General features: G+C 48.8%; 1 protein-coding gene and 1 long non-coding RNA gene across 3 annotated transcripts in view; one reads left to right on the forward strand and one right to left on the reverse strand.

Annotated features, from left to right (window-relative positions):
- Positions 1-19,752, reverse strand: part of ZBTB38 (zinc finger and BTB domain containing 38) — a 180,112-nt gene that overhangs the window by 87,713 nt on the left and 72,647 nt on the right. The gene's annotated exons all lie outside the window — the stretch shown is intronic.
- LOC138265849 (uncharacterized) overlaps positions 1-19,752 on the forward strand; it is a 156,288-nt gene that overhangs the window by 14,004 nt on the left and 122,532 nt on the right. For both annotated transcript variants that reach the window (XR_011199434.1, XR_011199435.1), the window contains exon 2: positions 3,100-3,179. This is a non-coding gene — a long non-coding RNA (uncharacterized lncRNA). The remainder of the gene's footprint in view (positions 1-3,099; positions 3,180-19,752) is intronic.

Genomic DNA, 19,752 nt, shown 5'->3' on the forward strand with positions numbered 1-19,752 from the left:
CAGTGGCGTGGCGTAGCCAACAGAGACCCCAGTTCAAACTATAAACATGGTTCATCTGCCCTATTGTACAGTTGGCCTTACCTTGAGCAAACCAGTTTGGCATTCTGTCTTTCTCACCAAGATCCTGCGTGCTGCTCTAACTCCGACGCTGCTGCCTGACGGGTCACGCCAACGACACAAACCTAACCAATCCTGCAGCTTGTCTCATGCAGTTTTCAGCATGAGAAAAGCATCAGGATTAGGCAGAGCAGGCTAACCCAGCGCTCCTTTTGTGACTGGGAGCCTGTGTCTGCAATCCTTGACTGTTAACACAGCTGCTGGACTGGTGCAGGCAGAACTGCGCATGTCCGACTGGTTGTCCCAAGACATCCGGCCAATTGAACATACGCACTCCACAATTTAGGTGTCTGCTGCTGCTGCAAGTCAATCAGCAGGCAGGTCATCCCACTATCACACTTGCCGCAGTGGCACGCACTGGCGCACATCGAAATAAAATGGTAATGTAATGACACCATTGTATTGAATCGTTTGCTTACTGCTGTGCTCACAGCAGGGGGGGCAACCGCCGCTACATATACCTCCTTCACACCTAAGAAGTATTGAAATATACATAGGATTTTGGACACTCCCACTGCTGTTTTAAATCTGTTGCGTGTACATCACTTTCCTGTGAACAGAATGCTTACAATTAGCCAAAATCTTGATTTATATGAAGCTGGGTGCCACAAGCTTGCCACAACTGCCACCATGGGAACAATACTGTTATCCAGTCTTAAATCTAAATTTTGGTTCCAGAGTAATAGGCTGAAAAACAGTATTATATTGCAATCAATCATTGATAGATGGCTCAGCTTGTTAAATGCTTGCTCCCAGTCCCCGGTGTGACTTTCAGTTCATAAGTTCTGAACCTGGGTAGACCAACGCAGCTTTATTAATCTGAGGTTCCTGGACTGAGTACATTCAAATTGAGGAAAAGTAACACCTGTTATGTAAAGGAGTGGGACGTATCACTGTTTATGACATAAAGTGCAATATAAAACATCAAATGATCATATGCAAATACTACCTGGATATCAAGTGTTAGCACTGGTAGTCGGTATTATTGCTTAGCTGACAAATACTCTTTGGGTGAAAATTATTTTGGCGGATGATGGTTGTCCCAAACCGAAAGAAGGACGTAGTAAACATTCGGCTAAATCAAAGAACAGTGGAAGAATTTGTTTCTATTTTAAAAAATCTGCTTGGTTCACATTCTTTTGTTCTCTCTAGATGCTTTAATAGGGCATTCTAAGAATTTCTAGCAGCATATCATATCCAAACTATCATGTTCCAAAAATATTGTAGCCCAAATATTGACTATTACAATATTATGAACTTAAGTACATATAGGTTAGTGTATGTTTAATATACTGAACTCCACATATATGTTCCTTGATACACATATCTTAAAGGTACCTAGATGTGATATTAAGCATAATTCATAGATACTTAGCCATATATGTTTACTTTCACAAACTCTTGGTAGTTGATATTTTTGTAGTAGGAAATGCTTGTTGATCTATATTCTGACATTTGGCCATCTACTTCTGAGGCAACTGGTTGTTTTTTATTTACTCTTTCAGGTCCTCCAAGTGTTTTTCTAATGTGTCTATTCAATTATGTCTTTCTGCATGCCATGCTGTCCTATTTATTGCTGTGTCTGAAGGAAATCTACTGGTCAGAAATGAAATGCTGGTTAATATGGATAGCATCCTCAGATTGAGTAATGAAAACAGATAGGTTTCCAATTCATGTTCTGCAATGCCAGGATGTACACCTATGTCGTTACAGAGATTAGTAAAAGGACATTTTTCCTGTTGTATTCACTCGTCCTTACATCCATTCAATTGTAAATACATCCTGATTAAGAAGTGCTGATTAGATTTATACATATATGGGATCCGTACAAGACAACCCACACTGTTGTTTCTTCAGATTAATCTTGAATTGCTGTCTTTTCCCCCTATATAATTTGTCCTGGTCTTACCTAAATCATGTCTTCTCAAATAATGTTATCCTTTTTCTGCTATCTTGGTTTGCCTTTTTGCCCATGGACTATCTATATGTAGTTGTCCCTGCTCTTTGTTGGTAAGTTTTCATTACAACCTAATACTTTTTGCATCCAACAACAATAGCACAGTCTCTGCTGTAGCATCTTACCTCAGCACACTTTTTCTTTGTCTGGTGTTGAAAGAATCTGTGTCTCACCTCTGCATCTTTTTTTAATGTTATTTCTTCCTTGATGCGATTTAAGACAATTGAATGTAAGTATTAATTATATATGTGCTTCAAACCTCAATGAGGTTTCTTGTCATATTTTTCCTTGTTAGATATATTTCCCAAATCTATGCATTACCTAACTAATGTTTTATTGTAAGAAAGTTCAATTTGCCTTAAAACCCTGATTTTACTTTCATTGAGCATCAGTCCTTTTATCATGTCTGCTAAAGGACTGTTCACACGTCTATGCTCCACTTCACTAATATGCTTCTCCCGCTGCTCATCCACACTGCCTGACCAGCATCCAGGTATCTGACCCATGTAAATGATTTCTAGTTAAATTTAAAATTCCTAGTTCATCTTCAGCACCTCTCTGGCAATTTGTGTTGAATTTCGAGGTTGCATATTGGGTGCATTATCATTTTTCATACTTCTGCTCTTTGCTTCACTATTTTTTTTCTGACTAAAGGCCTGATTTACAGTTTGGTGGTCAGGTACTCCATCATAAACATGACAGACATTTCTGTCCTGCAGTATTACAATTTCCATAGGATAAAATGCAATCGTAATATACAGTGGATGGGATATCCATCACACTTGTGACGGAGTAACCCCATTTGCCAAACTCTAAATCAGGCTCTAAGTCTTATTGCTTTTGATTGTTTCCTGTGTCTTCTATCTTTCCCTGTCATGCCCCTTATCTTTCTCTTTAGCCTCCCTCTCTCACTCATGGACAGGCACAGTTTATTTCTGCACCATCTGACCTCTTCCTGAAACATTTTGGTCTTTTCTTCCTGCAGCAAGCACTCAAAGACCAGCTGCCTTCTGTTTTCTTTTCAGAGTTAGGCCACGTTATCTGCTTCATTGTTGACCGCCATGCCACATTGGTTGATGAACGGGTCTAGGAGAAGACTTTTCAGGTAAGCAGACTTGAAAGCCCCTGATTGCACTGTGCTGTTGTTATTCATGCACGGTTTTGAATTTACCTAGCAGTCGATTCTCTCCAATTATTCCACAGAAATATTGCCTAAGTCTTCACTCAACATAATATAACTTCAGGCAAGGATGGCATGTACTGTCTCACCTAAGGGAAAACATGATAGTTTGTGTGCATATATATATATATCTGTTAATTCCCTTAGACCGCGGTTTGTTATTTTGTTTCTGTAAACCAAGCAACGCATGATAACTGGGAAGGGCAAATTGTCATTGTATTGTCAGAAATACGGGTTTGTTCCAAACTAAGCTTTGACATCAGGGCAAAACTAGGAGCCAGCTAACCACCTAATACTTTGCCTGTGTTCACCACCCCTACGTCCCCAAAAAACTGCTCTATTTTCAATGATGATAGAATGGAAAGTTTGCTGTTTTCCTGTTACATAATTAGTAAAAAGTGTCCAAAATCAGTTTGCTTAGTTTTTTTATTCATGGATCCGAATTTCGCAAACATTCTTCTCGACATGTAAAGTGAGGTTCCAGTAATGCGGGTGCTGTACAAGTAGAACCACGGTTCCACAATTCACCTTTGAGTTATATGTACCAAAACAAAGTATGTTTTCCATTACCTATTGCACATCCAGCAACATGGTGTAAAATCTTAAATTTATCTACCAAAGAGGGCCCTCATGTACAGTATACAATTCTTTGAATTGTACTTTGTGGGTCATGGGTAGCCATAGACGCTGAGTCATCATTGGTGTGCTGGTTGACATTTCCTAATATAAACAACTTCTAATGGTGTCGTAACAATGTTACACCACAGTTGTTTCTTTCAGGGGTCTGAACCTTTCAAGAGGCAAAGTTCTGCAGCTCGCATGATAGCCCCTCCAACTTGCCTCCCGAACAGCTTAGCAAACCTTTCATTATGATTGGGAAGTGACCCACAAGACAGGGACAGCGGCCAAATTATAATAAGAAAACAGTATTTATACCTATCATGCAAGCTTTGCAGCTCACTACAGGTACTGAGTTAATAAATGCAAACCTTCTGACTTAGTTCATACTTCTACCATATAGAGTTCCATAAGTTTGGAAGTGTATCATGTTAATAAAGTATGCAGTGTGCTGTTGCTACTCCAAATCATGAAGTCACAGATTAATTGTTGAATGCTGAATTTCTGTGGTTTGTGCAAGTAAATTCAGAGCCTAATTATACCGTCCCTGTAACCTTTGGTCTTTTAAGAAAATTTCTATGTTTTTTTTTAATTCTATTTTCTAACTATAACGTCCCTTTAACTTTTGGTTCATTCGGTAAATTCTATGTTTTTTTAAATCTAAAGTAATTTCAATTACTATACATTAATCTAACCACCGCCAAGTATGGCCTTGCGGCACCCCGCCCATGGCTTATTTCGGTCCGGGGACCCCATTCCTGGGGCCTGGCATTAAACTCTCTCTCCCAGGTCAATCTTGGCGCTAGGGACCCCACCCTCCGGGCCCGACCATGTAATCTGTCATCACCGTTGGAGACTATGGGGGGAGCCTGAATGTCCCTGCAGTCCGAGCCGGCTCCCCACCTCCCACAGAAGCCAGCATTGCTGTCACAGACAGGAAGCTGCTAAACATGCAGCTCCCTGTCTGTGAGAGTAATCTTTTTGAATGTTTCTCTTCCCTCATCTATGCGGGCAGGAAAACGGATGAAAACTCTGCTCCCAGCAAGTTAGAGCTGTTTGATAGCCCTTGCTTGCTAGGAGTGGAGTTGTGTTTGCTCTGACTTGGCTGTCAAAGCTCCCAACAAGTCAGAGGAAACAGCTGTGTCCTTTGGGTGGGCACCCTGGGACATAGTAGGAGACGGCCCTTGGGGGTGGCAGCCTCTAGTGCCATTATTGGCTCGACGAGGGGGGCTGTGCTGCCACCCTCCAATGTTTAAACAGACTATGATGGAACCCCATTATTCTTTTAATTCGGCCCTGGGGAGGTGGTCGTCCCTGGGACTGTGGAGGGGCCACGCAGCTCCCCTTATTTTGAAACAATTGCCCCAGGGAGGTGGCGGTCCCCAGGGCTGTGGGGGGTGGACGCACGGTCCCCCGCATATAATAGATTGTTAGCCCTGGGGAGATGGTGATCTTTGGAATCTGGGGGGTCCACAGAACTCACCCATACTATAATTAACACATTTTGCCACGAGGGTGTGGTGGTCCTGAGGGTGTGGGGGGAGCTGTGCGCCAGCGCATACTATCTAATTTAATCCCAGGATGGGCACCATAAACCCCCCCCCTTTATTTTTCATATACCCCAGGACCTGGTCTACTTGGTCTAAAGACAGCACTTGTTTTTTTTTTTTTTTAAATAGTTGCTGCAAATTTGCAACATCGTCATGAATTTGCAACAACATTTTTTTTTAAAAGTGCTTTTTTGTCCTGGGGGTACCGCTGGGACCGCTGCACCAGAGCTAAGGGGTCAGGGTGTCCCTACCCTGGCCCCTTTTACTTTTTTTTAGCTTTTTTTTCTGGGACTCGGCTGAAAATGAGTCCCAAGGTGGCTGCCAACACTTCCTGGTTGAAGTGTTGGCTGCTAGTCAGATCTCTGCAGGATATCGGGAGGATTTGCGAAGCCTTCGCGCCTCTAGGTATATAAATTTGGTCTTCCTTTAATTTCTCTTAAGCTACTGAACAGATTCACACAAAATAACAAAAAGCGTAATCTCCGTAATGAAAGCTACGTTTTTGGCAAATTTGGTATAATTATGTCCAGTGGTTTGGGCTGTAGTAGTGTTCAAATCTCCTACAGGAATTAAAATGGAAATGCATTTTTTCAACCCCGCCCACCCCTTTTTCTCGGCCCCCACTTGATATTATATTTCCTGAAAAGTAAACTGAACAAAGCAGGCTGAAAGCAGGCTAAGTCAAGCAGATCCAATTGGTAGTCTTGAAAGATAGATTCCAGCGGCAAATGGTGGCCTCAGATAAACCTACTTAGAATGACCAGTGAAATTATACATTTTAAGTAGCTCTCTGAACATTGAAAGATTTTCTTTATTTTTAATGTCATCTAGGAAATGTTCAACACCTATGTACATTATATCAAAAGACTTCACCCCTCTTAGTTCACCTTTTGGGTTCTAATCATGGATAGTGGAAAGTAGTCAGGCACAGTGTTTTGTTTTTTTATATTTCAGAAGAGACTCTTACAGACACATTTTAACCTTTCCATATAGCTTTGTAAATGATGGGAAATACATTTAAGTGAACAAGAGTGACTGGGGGACGGCAGTGGATTTGGCCAAGTGTTTGGGAAATATATTTTCTTGGCTTCAAAGGGCAGATCATATTTTCAAGTCCTTGCTTGCTTTTACTGCCACTTTGAGAAGTAACATCCTGCAAGCCAACCTAAAGGATGCAACAAGGTGTGTGGTTGTGCTAAGTAAGGTTGTTTGTCTGCGCAGACAGTGGTTGCCTGATTTGACCACACTTAGAACTTTGCCAGTTTTTTCAAAGGATTTGTTTGAACTACATTCCCCAATTTCTCACCACAGTAGAGATTAAATAGAGCAGGCCCCTATATTTTTGTCCAATCAAGCAACAGAAGCACTGACTCAGCTGGAAGCATCTTCCATTGTGTCTCACTTAGGCTAATATTTTCTATGTTTTCACGAGTGGGAGTCTTTTGCCATTTCTTTTTAACTCATCAATCAGAATCGCTTAGTTGGTGTCCTATTCATAAAGCTGGATGTCAGTATTGATCTTACTAATTATCCAAAACATGGGTTGGGATTAGATGTTAAAAGGGGAGCATGTAAGGGAGTTTTTATTTATTAATTTACTTGTGTTTGTTTATTTATTTGTGTATGAATGTATTTATTTATTGGTCAATAAGCATTTCAGTAGATATCTGTGGTTTATAGGGCAGACGAATGAATTAACAAAACAAAAATTAAGCATGAGCAGTAACAACAAGTGGCTATATTTGTTAGTGGGCTTCAACGAAAGACAGGGGCATAAAGCATTGTCCACATTTGCAACGAATGAAGCTGGTGATACTGGGTGATGATGACTTTTTCCTTCTAATGTCAGAAGATGACACTTCAGTGCAGTTTTAAGTCCTGGACTGAGTTGCACGCTTGGATTACTGGTGGAACTGGGCTGTAGTGAAGTCGACCTCAAAGAGAAAGTGACTGGAATCCAGATTTATTACTTGTAGAGTTTGGTGCTGTCTGAACATTTTGAATGGTGGGTCGTAGGTTGTGGGTGGGAGTTTAGTTAGTTATGTACTTGTAGAGGTGCTTTTTACATTTATAGATTTGAATGTCAGTGAGCCATTCTAGTGAGATGAAAAGTAGAGGCAGTTGTATGCTTTGCACATAGTACTGGTAGAGAAGTTGAGAACCTCATAAAGTTGGAGGAAAGATGTGTGAGGCCGATAGTAAACCAGTACAATAATGTAGTTTACCGAGTGTCAGTGAACTAATGTATGCTTCAGCTGTGTGGAATGGAATGAAAGGATGGATCTTTCATTTACTTAGAATCTGGTAGTTTACTGTAGCGGTGGTGATGCAAGATTCCAGCCAGATGGATGGGTTTGTTTGCCGTTCGAGGTTCCAGGCCGAGGAACCAAAGGCAGACATGAGGGGACTGGAATGTCTTGGGTGAGGACACAGGTGCAGAAGAGGAGGAAGATGATTTAACTAGTTGAAATGGTGTAGGGAGAAAAAAGAAGAGGGCACAATATGATCTCTGAGGTGTAGTTTTAAAAATAAAACACAACACTTTGGGAAGCCTAAAGTCCAACTGGCGCTTAATGCAAAATAGAAAGCAGTACAACAAAAGATGAAAGACAGCTGCCAACTGAATTGACCATGTGGCACACTAGAAAAAAGTCAGTCAGAGCATAGAGCTAAAAATCATAGAAACTCAAATCAAGTAGATATATGTTTTCTTTTGGAACGAGCCAATGAAGCTTAATCACATGGCAGAAACCCGTTACTGTGTCTGCAACCTTATGAAATTTCCACATGGCTGGATATATTTGGGTGAACCAAAAATCGGTGAAGAGACTTCAGGTTGAACAAAACGCAGCAGCTTGTCTGCTTTGCCATATTCCTAGGCACTCTTCTGTTGCAACTCACCTTCACTCTCTTCACTAGCTGACCATTGAGAAGAGTATTCAGTTTAAAACATTATGGGCCATATGTACCAAAGCATTTTCCCATTGACACAGAATGGGCAAAACCCTTTGATACATCTGGCCCTATGTTCTTTGCGCAAGCCCCGTACGGGTGTGGTCCTCCCTACCACCGGGCACTGGTGCATCTTTACTTCCCCAAGCATAATCTTCACTCCAGGAACCAGTCCCTTTCCACCATACCTCACTATATACTTGCAGGGATGTAAATCCTTTTGAATACTTGGCCGCACGTTATGGGATGGCGTTCCCTGAGGGGAGTGGCCAAGATGGCGGCCGCGACAGAAGCCTAGTATGTAGGCTCTGTCTCAGGCCCCACCAAAAATCCTGTTCGGTGCCTCCGGAGACGCCGGTGGAGATCGAGCGCAGCCTCCTGGTGAGCCGGGGACCCGGCGGCGCTCCCCAGAGGGCGCAATGAGAGGCGCGCAGCTCCCGGTGGGCTGCGGGACGCACGTGGCCTCGGAGCGGCAAGATCCACGGCTCTCGCATAGCGAGAGACAATGGAAGGCGGGGCTACCTGATCGGTGGTGCCCGGGCCGACCGGCCCCAGCGAGCAACAGTGGTGTGCGGTGAGTGGCGAGGGGAGATCACGGGGGGCCGACACTGCCTTGCCGGCCCCCCACCTGGACTAGCGCTTCCTCCTCTTCCCACCTCCCCCTCCCTGTGGTGTAGACGCCGCCCGACGCTCCTGGAGGAGCTGCGCGGCAGAACAAAAGACTCTGCCCTGTGATAAAGGGCCTTGGATACCATTCTATAGACACTGCAGCGCTGGGGCCGGCTGAGGGCAGCAGGAAGGCCCCTCCCATGCGCATAAAACTCTACAAGTTGTTGATAAGAGAGGCTAGCCCTTGCCTGGATTGAGGACCACATACAGAGGATGATGACTGGGGCCTAAGATAAACATAGAGGGCCCACACTGCGACTGCACAACCCCCCCCCCTTATGGGAGTGCAGAAAGAAGAGGAAGAACAGCAGAGAATTAATGGGGACGGAGGCCCCCCCCTTATTCAACTCACCCCTTAAGAAACAAGCACTGACTCAGGGGTCAAGGAGGAGTGATGGAGTGCGTAAGACTGTCGGTGGGGCCTTGTTAAGTGCTGACCTAATTATACAAGCAAATAACCTGACGAGGACACTGGCCTCCGCTCCAGTGGCTTCTGCTGCTTAGGGCAAACAAAGGGGGTCATTACAACATTGGCGGTAAAAGCTGCATACCGCCGTGCAGAAGACCGCCAACACACCGATGTGGCCGCGGAAATCCGCCACAGCTATTATGACCCACATCCCGAAATCCGACAAAATTCAGACACCCACACAAGTCCGCCACACCAAAGGTCAGTGATAAACTGGCGAAAACAAAACCTCCACCGTCACGCCAACAGAAATACGCCCATGCTATCACGACCCACGAATCCACTCGGCGGTCTTTCAACCGCGGTATTCCATTGGCGGTACACATCGCCGTGCTCAAAATACACACACATCTCCAAAACACCACCACATTGGACAATTCGAAAGACACACACCTGATACACATACACACACCACTCCCACACACTCAATACTATATAAAACACACACCCACATCACCCACAAACCCCTATGACAAAAAAATCTGAAAGAAGGCCAGAGAGAGACACCACCATCCACAAACTAGCAGCCACAGGCACTCAACACCATCACCCACACTACTTCCACGCACAAAACACCACACACCACTACATATCACCACACTCATCACAACATACACAACCCCACACATCACCTACACCACCCCATGGCACGGCAAAGACACCCCAGGTTCTCGGAGGAGGAGCTCAGGGTCATGGTGGAGGAAATCGTACGGGTAGAGCCACAGCTATTTGGCTCATAGGTGCAGCACACCTCCATTGCTAGGAAGATGGAGCTATGGAGAAGAATAGTCGACAGGGTTAACGCAGTGGGACAGCACCCAAGAAATAGGGACGACATCAGGAAGAGGTGAACGACCTACGGGGGAAGGTGCGTTCCGTGGTCTCCAGACACAACATCGCGGTACAGCGGACTGGCGGCGGACCCCCACCTCCTCTCCCACAACTAACAACATGGGAGGAGCAGGTCTTGACAATAATGCATCCTGAGGGCCTCACAGGAGTCGGTGGAGGAATGGACTCTGGTAAGGCAAATCTTAACTATCATATCCCCCACCCTACCTGCATGCTATCACAGGCCCCCACCCTCGCCCCCACCCCTATCACTCCAACTCCTCACAAATGTACCAATATCACAAACCACCTATCCCAACACCAAGCCCTGCATGCAAAAACAAAGCATGGACACCCATCACTAAAGCATGCCCACTGCACATACCCATAACACCCCCCTCAACCATCATCACACAAGCCCACACACAGGAATGCCAGCACTGCGGTACACGGTCACCCACCCATTGCACACCATGAAACACACAGATGCAATAATCATGCCATTACACCCCTGAAGGACCACTACCCAACGTCACCAGACAGGAGGGTTCAGACATCTCCTCCCCACCCACAGAAGAGGCCCACAGTGATGACAGCAGCTCTGTCCAACTGGACCTAGATGACCAGCCCGGACCATCGTGGGCCTCGGGACAGTCGGTTCCCCTCACACAGGCACAGCCCACCACAGACCTTCCACCCTCTGGTAACACCAGCACAGCACCCACCCAGCGGGCCCATACCTCCGTCCCCAGGACACGTCAATCAGCTGTGTGTCCACCACTACAGGGAACCCAGGATAACCCACCACCCCAACAACAACAGGGACCTGGGGGCAGTGGTAGTGGGCACACGGTCCAGGGGACGGAGTCACAGGAACACAGGGGAACTGGGAGGGCTGCCGTGCGACAGGGGGCGGACAGGCCTATGGAACCCACTCTCCACGAGGCCCTCTCCTCCATCATGGGAGCATACCACCACTCCCAGGAGACGATGGCAACGGTCCTGGCCAAGTTTCAGGAGACCCAGCGCCTGCAGGAGGAACAGTATATGGGCTTCAGGGAGGAACTCAGAACCATCAGCACAGCCCTGGGAACCATCATAGGGGTGCTGAAGGAGATACTGAACACCAGGAGGGACACTGTGGCACTACAAGGGGCCCCTGACACTAGCCAGGACGATGAACTGCCCACCACCTCCGCCGGCGCTAGTGGACAGGAGGCACCGCCACAGGACCACCACACCAGCACCCCACCCCCTACAGACGGAGAACCACCCCGCAAGCGGTCCCTGAGAACCAAGAACAAGACAGAGCACGATGGCAAGACCCCCGCCAAGAAATAAGACCCTGTCCATATTGGAACTGCCCCAGCTCCACTTCCTAAGCCCATATGGGCAATGCACCTGTGAGACTCATAGACTGGACTCTGCCATGGACAGTCCTCCACCATCACCCCTACCATTTTACAACCCCCCTCCAATATTTAGCACTTAAATAAACACCCTTGAAGCACAAAACAACCTGGAGTCAGTCTGTGATTAGAAAATGTATTATAGCAATGACAGTGACAAAATGCGTTTTCAAATGTAATGTCAACATACCTATGTCACACATCTCAAGTCCATGAGGAATCTAAGCAGATGACACATGTTGGAAACCACACCTGTGAAACCGTAATGGAAATGTACAACTCAGTTACCATATACTGGTTGAAATCGACAGACAGGATAGAGGTAGAAGTGTGGAAGTACTTGTAGTAGGCAGGAATGTATTCTCACCTGTGTGTCACTGGAAATATTGATGGATAACTGAGTCCCTGTTGTCAATGTCTTCTTCCTCTGCTTCCTCCTCATCACTGTCCACAGGCTCCACAGCTGCCACAACACCGTCACCTGGACCATCCTCCTGCAGAAAAGGCACCTGGCGTCGCAAAGCCAAATTGTGAAGCATACAGCAGGCCACGATGATCTGGCACACCTTCCTTGGTGAGTAGAATAGGGAACCCCCTGTCATATGGAGGCACCTGAACCTGGCCTTCAGGAGGCCGAAGGTGCGTTCGATCACCCTCCTAGTCCGCTCATGGGCCTCATTGTAGCGTTCCTCTGCCCTGGGATTCCTCACTGGGGTCAGTAGCCATGACAGGTTGTGGTAACCAGAGTCCCCTAATAGCCACACCCGGTGCCTCTGGAGTTGACCCATCACATAAGGGATGCTGCTATTCTGCAGGATGTAGGCGTCATGCACTGAGCCAGGGAACATAGCATTTACCTGGGAGATGTACTGGTCTGCCAAACATACCATCTGTACATTCATGGAATGATAACTCTTCCGGTTCCTGTACACCTGTTCACTCCTGTGGGGGGGGACCAGAGCTACATGGGTCCCATCAATGGCACCTATGATGTTAGGGCTATGTCCAAGGGCATAGAAGTCACCTTTCACTGTAGGTAAATCCTCCACCTGAGGGAAAACGATGTAGCTCCGCGTGTGTTTCAGCAGGGCAGACAACACTCTGGACAACACGTTTGAAAACATAGCTGGGAGATCCCTGATGCCATGGCCAGTGTTGTTTGAAATGACCCACTTGCAAGGAAATGGAGCACTGATAGCACCTGCACTTGAGGGGGGATTCCTGTGGGATGGCGGATTGATGACATCAGGTCAGGCTCCAACTGGTTACACAGTTCCTGGATTGTGGCACGGTCAAACCTGTAGGTGATGATTAAATGTTGCTCCTCCATTGTCAACAGGTCCACCAGTGGTCGGTACACCGGAGGATTCCACCATCTCCTCACATGTCCCAGCGGACGGTGCCTAGGAAGGACAACAGCGACCACAGAGTCAAACAACTCGGAGGTATGTACCCACAGTCTACACAGAACACGAAACATAATCCAAAAAGTTGCCTGTATGTGTGTTGAGTCTAGGCCTAGGTATGTGTGACGCAGTTGAAAATGAAGCCATGTGGGCCCCTGAAATGGCAGCTGCCTGACCTCTAAACTGGGACAATGGGATGTGAGGTAACTGCACTGGCGTTGTACACCATCGCGGTAGGCGGTCGAAGACCGCGGCGCAATGCTGCATTGGTTAACATTGGACCCTATGGGTCCCAGGAGCCAATGACGAAGTGCGCCGGCGGGGATGGTACGCACCGCCGCGGACGTGACCGCCATTTTCTATCTGTTCAATCACTCGATACCTGATCTTCGACAGGAGAGGACCTACACTGCAAGTGCTGCTGTGACCTCGGTCTGGAAGAGACAATGGCTTGTGCGTCTGGGGAAAGGGCCCCTGCCTTCACTGCACAGGAGTTGGAGAAGCTCGTGGACGGGGTCCTCCCCCAGTACAAGCTACTCTACGGTCCTCCAGACCAACAGGTAAGTACACAGGGAGCACTTTGTATGGGCTATGCCTGAGTGGAGAGGGCTGGTTGTAAGAAGGAAGGGGCCACGGTTCTGCGTGCATGATGGACTGTGATGCATGTGCCACATGGCAAGGGTAGGGATGTGGGCCACTCACTTCGACGGTGCAGTTGCTAATGACTTCTCTTCTTCCCCTGTACATTTAATTTAGGTCAGCGCCCACCAGAAGAAGGATATTTGGTGTGCCATCGCCAAGGACGTCTGGACCCTGGGGGTCCACCACAGACTGAGAACCCACTGCCGGAAAAGATGGGAGGACATTCGCCGCTGGAGCAAGAAGACGGCAGAGGCTCAGCTGGGGATGGCCTCCCAAAGTGGGAGGGGTGCCCGTCTCACCATGACCCCCCTGATGTTCCGGATCCTGGCGGTGGCCTACCCGGAGTTGGATGGGCGCTTGAGGGCATCGCAGCAGACACAAGGGGGTGAGTACAACATCATTCTGCGGACTTTGCGTGCAGTGAAGGTGTCTGGGTGGGGGAGTAGGGCTGTGGGTTCCCCTAGGCCAGGGCAAGTTCCGTAGGCTAGGCCCCTCCGTAATGCAGGCCATGTGGCACTCCACCCCACCTCTGTAGAGTGCAAAGTACAGGTATACATGCCCCTGTGTCATCTGTGTGTGCAGATGTCGACCATAGCCATGTAGGCCATATCCCAGGAACTGCATCTGTAGAGCCCAACAGCGCGGCGTAGTGCAGGGGGCTGCTGTGTCTGTATTGTCTGCCAACAGTAGCGGTAAGCCATGCACTCAACCTGTCTTTCTTCTGTCGTCCCCCCCCTTTTTGTGGTCTCCCTGTTCTTGTGTGCATCAGCATCATCAGGCGGAGGTACAGTGGCACCGGAGCACGAGGGAGCTGCATCCCACATGGCCATGGAGGGCTACACCACGGACTCAGATACACCAGTGGGACGGAGGGCGAGGGGAGCTTGACGGCGGTCACAGTATCTGCAACCAGTGACACGGACTCGTCCTACGATAGGAGCTCTATTGTGGTGGCGGCAAAATCTGTGCCCCCCACTTCTACAGGTACAGCCGCCACCCCCCCTACCAGCAACGCCCTCCCAGCAGCCCCTCAGCCTTCGCCCCGTGCCCGCTCACCCAGGAGGGTGGGCATCACCTTCCCCCCAGGCACCTCAGCCCCTGCCCCTGATATCTCTGCTGCCCTCAGTGAGGAGGCCATTGACCTCCTCAGGTCACTCACTGTTGGGCAGTCTACCATTTTGAATGCCATCCAGGGTGTAGAAAGGGAATTGCAACACACAAATGCATTCCTGGAGGGCATTCATTCTGGTCAGGCTGCCCTTCATCGAACCCTGCAAACTCTGGCCTCAGCACTGATGGCAGCCATTGTCCCTGTGTCTAGCCTCCCCCCTCCAACTTCCTCCACCCAGACCCAATCCCCTGTACCCCAGCCTATCCCAAGCACACCATCAGACCAGCATGCACACACCTCACCACACAAGGGAAGCTCAGGCAAACATAAGCACCACACATCCCACAGGCACTCACACAAGCATCACACACATACAGACACACAAACATCCACTGCCTCCACTGTGTCCCCCTCCTCGTCGTCTCCCTCCTCCCCCCCAGTCTCGTCTACACTCTCACCTGCATGCACTACCACTACAGCCACTAGGTCCCGCACCAGCACACCCACCACCACACCCCGCTCATGTACACTCACCACCCCCACTGCCATTTACACGTCCCCTGTGTCCTCTCTCAGTGTGTCTGTGACGCCCCCTCCCAAAGTACACAAACGCAGGCACACACCCACCCAACATACATCCACCTCACAACAGCCTCCAGCGCATGCACCTGCACCCAAAGCCACAAAAGTTACACCTCCTACAACCACCTCCTCTTCCTCCACTCCCAGACCCCCTCCAGCTACCCGTCCCAGTGTTCCTAAGAAACTTTTCCTGACCAAGCTTGACCTCTTCCCCCCCCCCTCCAATTCATAGGTCCCGTAGTAGCACCTCAGCCAAAAAAACTCCGGGACCAGTGGTGCCTGTTGTTAGAGGTATGTGGAGTGCACCAGGCACCAGGGCAGCCAGTGTGACACGGAGCCACAGCACAGCCAGTCCCCCCCCCTGTGTAGCACCAGAAGTTGGACAGTGCCCGGCGGGAGTGGGGGAAGACTCCAGCCAGCAAAGCCGCTCACAAGGGTCCCGGGGGGAGTGTCCACTCAGCTGTGACTCCTCCCAAGGTGGGGAAGGGGCAGAAGAAATCGCCAAAGTCTGGGAGGAGCAGCACGGCGGAGAAGACCGCCATCATCCCCGCTGCCCAGGAGGCCACCGCCAGCCCAATGGTCACTGGCCAGGAGGCCACTGCCAGAGTCCGTGCCCAGGAGGGCAGCCCGATCATCACTGGCCAGGATGCCACCGCCAGAGTCAGTGCCTGATCGTCACTGGCCAGGAGGCCACCGCCAGAGTCAGTGCCCAGGAGGGCAGCCCGATCGTCAGTGGCCAGGAGGCCACCGCCAGAGTCAGTGCCCAGGAGGGCAGCCCGATCGTCACTGGTCAGGAGGCCACCACCAGAGTCAGTGCCCACGAGGGCAGCCCAATCGTCACTGGCCAGGAGGCCACCGCCAGAGTCAGTGCCCAGGAGGGCAGCCCAATTGTCACTGGCCAGGAGGTCCCCGCCAGCCACAGCCCAGCTGCCCAGGAGGGCCTCGGCAGCCACAGCCCAGCTGCCCAATGAAGGACCGAAAGCCCCAGCCCAGCTGGGCAATGAAGGACCGCAAAGGCAAGCACCGCTGAACAGGGCAAGCACCGCTGAACAGGGCAAAGACCGCCATGGCAAGCACCGCTGAACAGGGCAAACACCGCTGAACAGGGCAAAGACCGCTGAACAGGGCAAAGACCGCCAGGGCAAGCACCGCTGAACAGGGCAAGGACCGCTGAACAGGGCAAAGACTGCCATGGCAAGCACCGCTGAACAGGGCAAGCACCGCTGAACAGGGCAAGGACCCCTGAAAAGGGCAAGGACCACCAACTCAAGCACCGCTAGCCCATGAGCGGCAGGGGCAGGGACGCAACTGGGACTGTCACGGGGAAAGTGATGCACTCTGGGCACCAGTCCCCTTCCAGAACCAGTGGAGACATGCTTACACTCAGTCTGTCCTGCACAGGATGAAGCACTCTGGGCACCAGTCCCCCTCCAGAACCAGTGGAGAAAAGCATCCACTCAGTCTGTCCTGCACAGGATGAAGCAATAAAGGCCCCATGCAGTATGAGGGCTCCTCTATCACTGCTTACCCGGATTTCACTCAAGAAGTACAGAGACAATGCAACTCCTTTCTGAAAATTAAACGACTTTGGCAACACAACATAAAGTATGCCCTAATGTTCCCTGCTAAATTACGAGTGATATCAGAGGATAAAACGCATATTTTTCCCACACCGGAAGACGCGTGGACATGGTTGCATGCCAAGGGACTGGCACAGCCCCGGGAGAGCACGGGAGATGGCGAGGAATGGATCACGCCATCAGATCGTAAGAAAACCAGGAAACGCTCTAAATCGCAACCCTCAATAAAACAAGCGGCGGCAGAGAGGGCAAAGGTAGTGCAGGAGACGTCCTTGCACACACAGAACTCCTTCGGCGCACTATGCACTAATGTGAGGGATCACACAGATTCGGACTCAGTGAGCTCCGACTGGACGACAACTGGAGGCGCTAAGAGGTCCGAAAGTAACATCCAGATCAGCAGATACACTGTGATTGCAGCAAAGGACAGGGTCAAAGAGTTCTTGTCCTTCATTGGTCATAACGGGGCTGACTCGGAACAATGATGCAGAAGATCAGGACAGCACAAGTGGGACATGACCTTTGCACACAAGGAACGGTGGACTACCTCGTTCAATGGATAACTGAGGATGATATATCACTGCACATGAGTAGTCATTGGGGCCGGCAAGTACCAGAGGCACTGACATCTGTAATCCTTTTTTTTTCCTTTTTTTTTTTATTTTTATTACTTGGTCAGAGGTGGGGACCCCTTATAAAGGTCACCTCCAATTGCTAATATGCCTCCCCAGAGGGTATCCGCATGGATACAACTTTTTTCTATTAGAAGTGCGATGTGTATTTTGTTTATTCAAGTTCAGCATTGCTGTGGGGGATTAGTTGGGGTGCGTGGGGAAGGGGATTGTAGTTACTTATGTTTTCTAGGTCTCTTCAAACAACGAAACAGAGTGGCACAGTTGGCAGTTAATGTTACCAGTACGGAACGAGGGGAAAGAATGGAGGGTGCATGGGTGGCTCAGGTCGGGGCACATGTGCGAAGGTGGTGCAAAAGCACAAGGGGCAGATCTCAAATCATGTCATGCATGAATACAACATAATCACGTGGAACGTGGGGGGGAGATGGCGACACAGGGTAAAAGACATCGTGTGCACGCCGGCCTTAAGCGCCAGGGGATACACATTGCCATCCTGCAAGAGACACACCTACTAGAGGCCGATCTGAAAGTATTAAGGGGGCGTAGGGGAGGACAGATTATAGGCACATCATACTCGTAATACACCAGGGGGGTACTTGTGTGGATAGCCCAAGGGGTACCGTATGTTCAACACACACACACAGAATAGATCAAGGGGGCAGATATGTGATATTGGAGGAGCAGCTGGATGGTAGACAACTTACATTAATAGGGATCTATGCCCCTAACAGTGCATTGCCTGAATTCCTGCGCACCCTTTCACCTGCCTTGTTAGTCAACACGGAAGCTCCAGCGGTGTGAGGAGGTGATTTCGATAGCACACCGGACAAGACACTTGATCGCTCCACCCCTCCCCCGAGAGGATTACCACACAGAAATGCTACAGGTCCACTATTGACATGGGCGGGGGATTTGAGACTACACACTCTCTGTGGCACGTGCCACCCAACACAACGAGAATATTCATTTTATTCTATACCCCACAAAGTACACACTAGGATAGACAATATGTGGGGCACCCACGAAATATGCTCACTAATGAAAGATGTGGAATACCTTGCTAAGACGTTATATGATCACTGCGGATAACGCTGCAATGCGGTAGGAGAAGATCTGCGATTCCTACCTGCCGCTTGCAGGGGGAGGCTCTCCTAGATCAGGCTTTCAAGGAAGAATTAAACACAATAATAAGAAATGACTGTGAAATTAACAAGGGCTCCACAGACACAAGAGCAACGGAGTGGGATGCGCATAAACCATTGTCCGGGGGCACTGTCTGTCTACCAGCTGGGGGGTCCGGCGCGCACTACATGTTGAAGTCAACACATTGGAAAAGGAGTTGAGAAAGCTGGAAATCGCAGTGGCACATAATGGGGCATTGCAGGTAGAACTAGGGAACATATGCTTAAAGTATAAGGAAGCAGATTTGAGACTCCGTCGCCATGACTACAATTATTATTTAATGCGATTACAGGCAGAAGGAGATAGATCTGGGAGACTGCTGGCATGGCTACTTCGAGAGGATCGCCAGCAAGCTCCTATAGGGGCTATACGACAGGCAGATGGAATTATGGCCACTAGTCAGGAAGCAATCAACAAAGCGTTTCAGAAGTATTATACAGGTTTATATAAAGGGCGGGCACCATGCACTGTCCAGCAGCTTGGGACCTTTTTGTAAGGGGAGAGAACTTAACACAGTTATCACAAGTAGGTAAAGAGACACTGGAGGCTTCCCTGACAATGGTAGAGCTAGAAGCGGCCATGGCACAATTATCTAGAAATAAAGCGCCCGGAATAGATGGCTTGCTAATAGAATATTATATTATGTATTCCAAGTACTTGAAGCCACAGTTGCTGGAGGTGTTTGAAGAAGCATGGTCTCATAAACTACTCCCGTGCTCGCAGCGAGAAGCATTAATAGTAGTCCTACCTAAACAGGGCCGTGAGCCCACAGATGTTAAGTCATACAGACCACTCTCGCTGCTAAACATAGATTGCAAAATACTGGGAAAAATCCTGGCAAACAGATTAGTTCCCATAATAC

This window comes from Pleurodeles waltl, chromosome 11 (genome assembly GCF_031143425.1).
Source record: "Pleurodeles waltl isolate 20211129_DDA chromosome 11, aPleWal1.hap1.20221129, whole genome shotgun sequence".
In the NCBI taxonomy this organism is placed as follows: domain Eukaryota; kingdom Metazoa; phylum Chordata; class Amphibia; order Caudata; family Salamandridae; genus Pleurodeles; species Pleurodeles waltl.